Source organism: Aedes albopictus, chromosome 3 (genome assembly GCF_035046485.1).
Source record: "Aedes albopictus strain Foshan chromosome 3, AalbF5, whole genome shotgun sequence".
NCBI lineage: Eukaryota > Metazoa > Arthropoda > Insecta > Diptera > Culicidae > Aedes > Aedes albopictus.
Genome location: NC_085138.1, coordinates 377,266,125 through 377,274,691, shown reverse-complemented (window position 1 = coordinate 377,274,691; position 8,567 = coordinate 377,266,125).

Here is an 8,567-nt window from a genome sequence, read left to right as displayed (position 1 = left end):
TACCCATTTATGACTACCTTTATAATATAGTGTTGTTTACCTTTTTTCTAAATAAATTCAGTCTTGTTGTTGTCTTTGTCGAGTCCACACGCGTTTTTATTCTGTTACTGTTAAGAGGTTATGGGCCCAGCCTAACCTCAAACTGTGTGAAAGTTTTCGAAGTGCGATTAGAAAGAAAGCGTCGGTCGGTATGGATGACGAAGCGAAAACCCTCCGGATCAGGCCATTCGATGGCACTGGTTTCAACAACTGGTGTTTCCGGATGAGAGCCTATTTGCAGCAGTTGGATGTTTTGCATTGCGTCGAGAAAGAGCCCGAGGACGAAGATTTCTGGCACATTCCGGACACAGCCGGAGAAGACGAGAAGAAGAATAAGAAAGTTCAACAGGCAGCGCGCATCAAGCAGGACAACAAATGTCGATCCGTACTCATTCAGGCCATCGCTGACAGCCACCTAGAGTACGTTAAGGATAAGGTTAGCCCGAAGCAGATCTGGGACGGCCTTCATGACGTTTTCGAACGCAAAAGCATAACTAACCGGTTTATGCTAAAGCGCCAGCTGCTGTCTATGCGCTACGACGAGAGAGAACGTCTGCAGGAGCATTTCCTCAAATTCGACCAGTTGGTACGCGAGATTAAAGGAGCCGGAGCGAGGATGGAAGAGGAAGATGTCATCTGCCATCTCATGCTTACGATGCCAGAGTCGTACGACGCGGTGACGACGGCCATGGAGGCGGTTTCCGAGAATCTCACTTTGGATATGGTCAGGAGGAAATATTTGGACGTGGAAGCAAAGCGGAGGGGACAGCGGCAGGAGGTGGAAAAAGAAGAAACGGCGTTTTCGGGAAAACAAAACACCGGCACGACGTCAAGAGTGAAGTGTTTTGGTTGTGGTGGTTTAGGCCACAAGAAGGCTCAGTGTAAGAAGAGTGAACATTCTGATGCCTACCGAAAATCGGAGAAGAAGAAGCCAGTGAAAGAAAAAGCCCATATCAGTGCGAAAACAGTGAGTTTTGTTGCTGCTGGTGGTGAGATCGCTGCTGCGAGCAGAACAAAGAAATCGAAGTGGTACCTTGACAGTGGAGCGTCTGAGCATATGACTAATGACAGTTCGTTGTTTGATGATATGGAGAAGTTGAAAACACCGGTGGTAGTGCAGACCGCGAAAACTGGAGTGGTTTTGCTTGCTCGTCAAAAAGGTCGTATCGTTACGCATTCGGTAGTGAATAATGAGAAGATTCAGATCAGAATGGAAGATGTGCTATACATTCCGGATTTGGCATTGAATCTTCTGTCTCTGCGGCGCCTCGAGAGCTCCGGGAAAAAGGTGACTTTCTACAATGGGTGTGTGACGGTGGAAGTTGACGGTGAAGTAGTAGCTACCGGTCGGCAATCGGGCCGATTGTACTGTATGAACTTCGAGTGTGAACAGAAGAAAACCTTTCAAGCTTCGGAAGTAAGTGCTATGATCAGTGGAAAAGTCCCCAGAAAGCTGGAGCTGTGGCACCAGCGCTATGGTCATCTTGGAAGTGACAATCTCGCGAAATTGTTGTCGAAAAATATGGTCGATGGAATGAAAGTGGATGCGATTCCGAATCCGTTGGTGAACAAGTTGTGTGAAGCCTGTATCGTTGGGAAACAAACCCGAGAGCCATTTCAGTGTCGATTCGAGAAACGGGCGAATCGCCCATTGGAAATAGTGCACAGTGACGTGTGTGGGCCGATTACTCCGAAGACGTGGGACGGGAACAACTATTTCGTCACGTTCACTGACGACTACACCCACGTTTCTGTTGTTTATCTGATGCGGTCGAAGAGCGAAGTGCTTCAGTGTTTGGAAGATTACGAGGCGATGGCATCCGCGCATTTCGGACTGAAAATCGGCCGCCTGATTTGTGACAATGGCGGAGAATATACAGGTAAGGCGTTCAGAAAGTTTTGTCGAACGAATGGAATTCGGGTGGAAACTACTGTGCCGTACACACCTGAGCAAAACGGCGTCAGCGAGCGCCTCAACAGAACGATTGTGGAAAAAGTTCGGGCTATGCTTGCATCAAGTGGAATGCCGAAGAATATGTGGGGGGAGGCCGTGTACACAGCGGTGTACCTCCTGAACCGGAGTCCATCCGTGACAGTGAAACACAATGTTACTCCGTATGAAGCTTGGCATGGCAAGAAGCCGAACGTCGCGAACCTTCGAATTTTTGGTAGTGAGTGCTACGTGCATATTCCGAAACAGTTGCGGAAGAAGCTCGATTCTAAAAGTGAGAAAGTAAGACTCGTTGGGTATGCCCCTAGCGGCTATCGCGTGTGGAACGGAAAAAGGGTGTTCGTAGCTCGCGATGTGATTTTCAACGAGGAAAAATTGGGACACTGTTCGGCGACGGAAGTTTTTTCGGAAGAAGAAGACAACGAAATTGTGATCGAGAGTCGTGCGTCCGATCCGAGATCGGATCAGAATCAGCAGGCTGATAAAGAAGATAGTGATCTTGAAGAGAATGATTTCGAAGAAGAAAGTGATTCCGGCGATAATTCGGAGCAGTGGCATCTGGCAGACACAAATACAGAAGAAGTTGATGGTGATGTCCGGCGAAGTGGACGTTCGAGAGTGCAGCCTGCATGGCATAAAGACTATGATCTAAGTGCGACAGCTTTTGCCCTGTGCGCTGAAGATTATTTGGAGAACATACCATCGGACATCGAAGCTCTTAGGAAAAGGAGTGACTGGAATTTGTGGAAAAGTGCCATTGAAGAAGAGCTTGCGTCGCTAGCGAAGAATAACACTTGGACGTTGGTTGAACAGCCCACAGGACGAAAACTGATTGACAATAAGTGGGTGTTTAAAGTGAAGAGAAATAGTGATGGTGAAGTGGAGAGATACAAAGCCAGACTGGTTGCACGCGGATTTTCTCAGCGTCCGGGCTTTGATTTCTCAGAGACTTATTCACCGGTGGCAAAAATGTCAACGCTACGGATTCTCTTAGCTCTCGCGAATCAAGAAGGTTGGCATGTGCACCAAATGGATGTTACGTGCGCATTCCTAAACGGTGTTCTGGACGAGGACATTTACATGCGGCAACCAGCTGGCTTTGAGAGGGGGAATGGTCTAGTGTGCAAGTTAAACAAGGCCATCTATGGCTTGAAACAAGCTTCTCGAAGCTGGAACCGAAGATTCCATGACTTTATTAGTGGACTTGGATTCAACCGAAGTGAGCACGATTTTTGTCTGTACTATTTGCTTCAAAATGGTGTAGTGATGTATGTGGTCATCTATGTTGATGACATTCTGATCGTCAGTAGTTCAGAGAAGGCCATCTGGACGCTGAAACGGCGACTATCCGAAGAGTTCGAAATGAAAGATCTTCGGGAGGTGAAGTGTTTCTTGGGGCTCAACATCCGGCGTGATCGTGAAGCGGGAACCATGACGATTGATCAGCAGGCATACGTAAAAAGTGTGCTCGAGCGGTTTGGGATGAGCGACTGCAAGCCTTCCGCCATTCCAATGGAAACTCGTCTGAAGCTGGAGAAAGAAAAGGACCAGAAGAAGCGTACGGACAAACCGTATAGAGAATTAGTTGGGTGTCTGATGTACCTAATGGTGACGTCAAGGCCCGATTTGTCAGCGGCGGTCACCTATTTTGCTAGTTTTCAGTGTTGCCCCACAAACGAACACTGGGTACACTTGAAACGCGTTCTACGGTACCTGAAGGGTACTGCTGATTGCAAGCTGGAGTACAAGCGTAGTAAGTCACCGCTGAAGCTGGAAGCTTTCGCCGATGCCGACTGGGGCAACGATCTGAACGATCGCAAATCCATATCTGGATTCGTTATTCAGCTCAATGGATCAACAGTTATGTGGACAACGAGGAAGCAAGGTTCAGTAGCCTTGTCGACCACAGAGGCAGAACTAATGGCGCTCTGCCAAGCCAGTTGCGACGTAGTGTGGATCAGGAACTTGTTGAAGTCTATCGGACAGATCGTCAAGCAACCAATTACGATGTTTGAAGACAATCAGCCGTGCATTGCTGTCACCACGGATCCTCGTAAACACAAACGCATGAAGCACATAGAAATTCAACACTTCTTCGTCCGTGACCTGGTGGATAGCGGGCAGATACAATTGGAGTATTTGTCAACAGAAGAACAAGTGGCAGATATAATGACAAAAGGTTTGCCATCACCACGATTCTGCAAGCTTCGAGAGAAATTAGGGATCATCAATTGAAGCGGGATATTGACAGTGTAGCTAAATGCAATTGATTTTTACCCATTTATGACTACCTTTATAATATAGTGTTGTTTACCTTTTTTCTAAATAAATTCAGTCTTGTTGTTGTCTTTGTCGAGTCCACACGCGTTTTTATTCTGTTACTGTTAAGAGTATCTTGTCGATGAATTTGAAAACGTTTTATGGTGAAACAAGAGTTAAGTGTAGTACGCACATCAAAAGTACTGTGGAAAAGGATAGGACAAGAAACGGTCAAGAAATGATTTCGTTGTCAAAATTTCTTGAGCGGTCCGCAGCTGAAAAGAAATGAAAATTGTGTAACGCTCGTAACGCCTGCCGGGCAAATCAAATGGAGCTGTCACTTTTCCTTGCGGAAAAATGTTCCGTTCAATTATTCCCCAAGGAAAACTGACATTTCCTCCCATACTAATCAGTTGTCAAAATTCCTTTGGTAATTAGAGGGATTTTTTCTTGAGTGCTTTTCTTACCAGGTGCGTACTGGGCTTTAAAGTGAATTAACTGCCCAAGATTTTGGTATTCCTAGGAAGCTTTGTAAATCATTGGTACACACTTAATTTGAAATGCCGGGAGCTCAGCATTTTCTCAAACTTTTGCCGAGAACCGTACAGCCGAGCGTTCGGCAAACAATAACATAACCGGGATCTCAGCAACTTTGACAGTTCATTACTGAGGTTCGGCAACTGTTTTGCTGAGAATCAGCTAACAAATGCAGTTTTAACTGAAATATCAGTTTTTGAGTTTGCTGAGTAGTCGGCTGTGCACGGAAAGCCGAGCCCGCGAATATTTTTTAAGTGTGTATAGACCATTCCCGTCGATTTTTTTTATTTGCTCTATGGCTTTCCGACAATTTATTGAGCAAACTTTCCCAAGGAACCCATATATTTTGAAGCCTCTAACTATTGAAAAACAATGAAAACCTTGCGAAGTAGTGATTAGCCCTACATTCTCCTATAAGTTTTTCCACCACGATTTTCGCTGAGCCCCTTTCTCTCCTACGGTTTAGCAGCAGCGACGTGGTGAATTTGTGATCAGCTGATGTCAGTGACGTTTTCAGTTTTGTTATTGTTTTGGTTTTGTGGAAAATATTAACGACGTGGCTGAAAGTCGACAGAAATCTGAAAATTTCTAACTTCTTTGCCATTGAAAGTAAATGAAAATGCGTGCCACGAAGTTGATGTAACAAGGCTGTCGGGAGCCGCATGCAAAACTGTCTTGAAAGACCAGCCACCGAAAGATCTGCTAGACATCCGGAGAGAAGAGGCACCTTCTGCGCCGAATCGGATATCATCAGGTTAGTTTTACTTCAGTCCAGTATAAGTTCAGTGTTGCAGCCTGTTACCGATATTTTCACGATTGTTTTTCCCTTTTCTCGCCAACTTAGGGGGGGCAAGCATAGTTTTGCCCCCTCAATAATTGACGATTTTTCGATTTTCCCATACAAAAAATCAGAAAAATCAGGTTTTGCCCCCCCAATAATTTGGCCAAGTTGGCGCGTCTGGATGAAACAGTTTTTTTTTCAGCCGGATGTGATGTTTTGAATGTGGAGCCAGCATATTCCCTTCCCCCTTGCCACTTACACCCGGATACCGACGTCTGTTTGGAATGCATCATGATGGTATAGATTGATCCGCTGTATTCATACGACACCGTGGTTACCGTGTCTACGAACCTGTGACGAGCACATCCTGCAGATCTTTTAAAAGGACCAGCTAGGCCACCGGTTACTGAACGACGACACCAACTAGGCATCGTCGGCGTCGCAGTATCGCTATTTTCAGCTTGCAGAACTTTGTCACTGATGCGTTCGAGTGAACTTGGTTCCGGCTGATTCGGTATAAGGCCAATCTCGTGGACGAGTAGGCCGTGTCCCACTAGGAGATGACTCACCAGATTTTCGGTAAACAGAGAAGCCAACTTCCGATACCGGGGTCTGCTGTGGCCGCTGCTCGATGATCTATTTCAAAATAATATATTCGAACAAGGTTTGAAGAAGTGATGATATTTTCTCAGGAGAAGTGAGATCCGACGACGTGGAAAAAGCTCTCGTAGAAATTGTGGAGTGCAAGTGATTATGCCCTGTTCGGAGAAAAAGTCGACAAGTGTCGGGACTACGGACGGTGGCATTCGAACGTCCGAATGACGTACCGCTGGGTATGTCATCGTTTACCAGTATCGTACCCGCATTTCATCAAGCCGCTTCCAGGTGTTGCCATGAATCCAGAAGCTGGGTATTGCTTCCGGAAGCGGAGTATTCCTACTTCATCGAAAACACGATTTTTGAGTGGATCATTCCGACATCACCTACGAGCAACCAACTGACGCGGTCCACCACATTCGATCGGTGGCAACGCTGTAATATGATCCTGCCGTGGTTTTCTAAGGAACGACTGCTGGCAAGATTCTCGAAGAGATTCTGAGGAAATGTTCATTCTAATCCCAATCAATGGTGTCGGGGTATTTACGAGATCCCCCGTTTGGGCGTTACCGATCTTAAGATCTATGTGGAATACCGGGTTGAAATGAAGAAACCCTGGAAGAAACGGTTGAATTTGAAAAATAGCAAGAATTATCTAAAACTGAACGCGGCTGAAGAAGAAGGGTGTTGCGGAGCTTTCAGTATATTCCCGCCGATGGAAGGTCGAACGGAACAACTTTATGCTGATTACAAAGAAGTGGAGCAAGTCCACCATCAGGCGTTAAAAAAATACAATTGGCCCTTATTATGAGTGTCACTTCACGGTGAAAATCGATCACGGTGACACATTGCGAATCCACGGTGAAAAAGTTGTGGGTTAATCAAAGGGGAATCACTTTCACCGTCCTTATTACCGGTGTCACTTTTTGGTTTTCACCGTGAAGTGGCACTCGTAATCAGGCCCTCATTCGAGAGTAACCACGTTGCGCTTTAGATATGACTTTCTTCTAAAGCAAGAGTCTATTATATATCATTTGCTTCGTTTGTTGAAGTAACTTTTTAATTGTTTAAATTTTTGCATTTGTACCACCTAAATCTATATTTTGCGTAAATAAAATTCAAGTGTACTGATAATATGTATACAAAACGATCCTGTAATCAAAGTATTAAGAAAAAATACAGTTAACAAAAAATCAGTTTACTGATGCCTGATTTCGCTTATTTTTAATAGGATATGGTAATTTTACTTAATTAGAACTGTTCACTACGAGCAAGGATCTAGGTTGGATAAGCATAATTAGTGACGCACCGAATAGTACTATTCGAACATTTCTAAATTTATTACTTGGCAGAACGAATTGACTTATCAGATATTCGGTCGATTTTCTTGTGAAATTATTATAGAAGGTAGATTCGTTCATAAAAAAAACGCAATTCAGAAACTAACCTCTACACATTTTTTGTTCCACAGAAAAGGTTACTTCTCGCAAATAAATGGTTTGAAAATACAAATTATTAAGGAGAAACATCAGAGAATACAAATATGGCTGCCACAATGGCCAACTTGGACCCCTACTCTCGTTTTCAAGAGCACTAATCATGAAAATTCGTACACAAATGCGCTCGATTTGGAAAAGCTGCCTCTTTTTGCAAGTGAGCAAAGCCAGGATAAACAAGTACGGCTTGGTTCGTCAGCTTTGTGCCTCTAAAGTTTATATTAAAAATTGCAATGGGATTACTTGATGTTTCACCTTAAGAAACAGCAAATTCCAAAAGTATGTGAAGCATTTGAAGACATGGTTAACCCTTTATAAGGCAGTGGCAACTATATTGCCACCTACTGTTTGTATTTTTTTCTGTTTTATAACAATTTATTTCGAACTTTTTATTTGGTTTACGCAAAATTGGGACTACTAACAACGCCTGGTATTTTTTTGGTACTAAACAAAGCTTTAACAACAATTTAGGAGCCATTTGTAGTCTCAAAAATGGCTAATTTTGATCGCGTGAAGAAAATTAGCTCAAACTTATTGTAAAATTATAGATTTGGTAAATATTTTAAGATATAATCAAATTCTGGGTTGACATGAGCTGGACTACACAGTTTATATTATGGGTTAAGCCCCAATTCACTCTAAAATCTCTTTTCCGGCTTTTTGTCGAAGTCAAAAGAAGAAAAGTACCCTAAACGGGCAGTGGCAAGAATATTGCCACCAGCGCTGGTGGCCTAAACGGGCAGTGGCAACTATATTGCCACCTTAAAAGCTCGTTTTTGGGGTTAACGGGCAGTGGCAACTATATTGCCACCAGCGTTTTTGGCCTAAACGGGCAGTGGCAACTATATTGCCACCTAGATTTTTGAGAGTTTCTTTTAAACAAAAATTGATTTGTATATGTAATCAT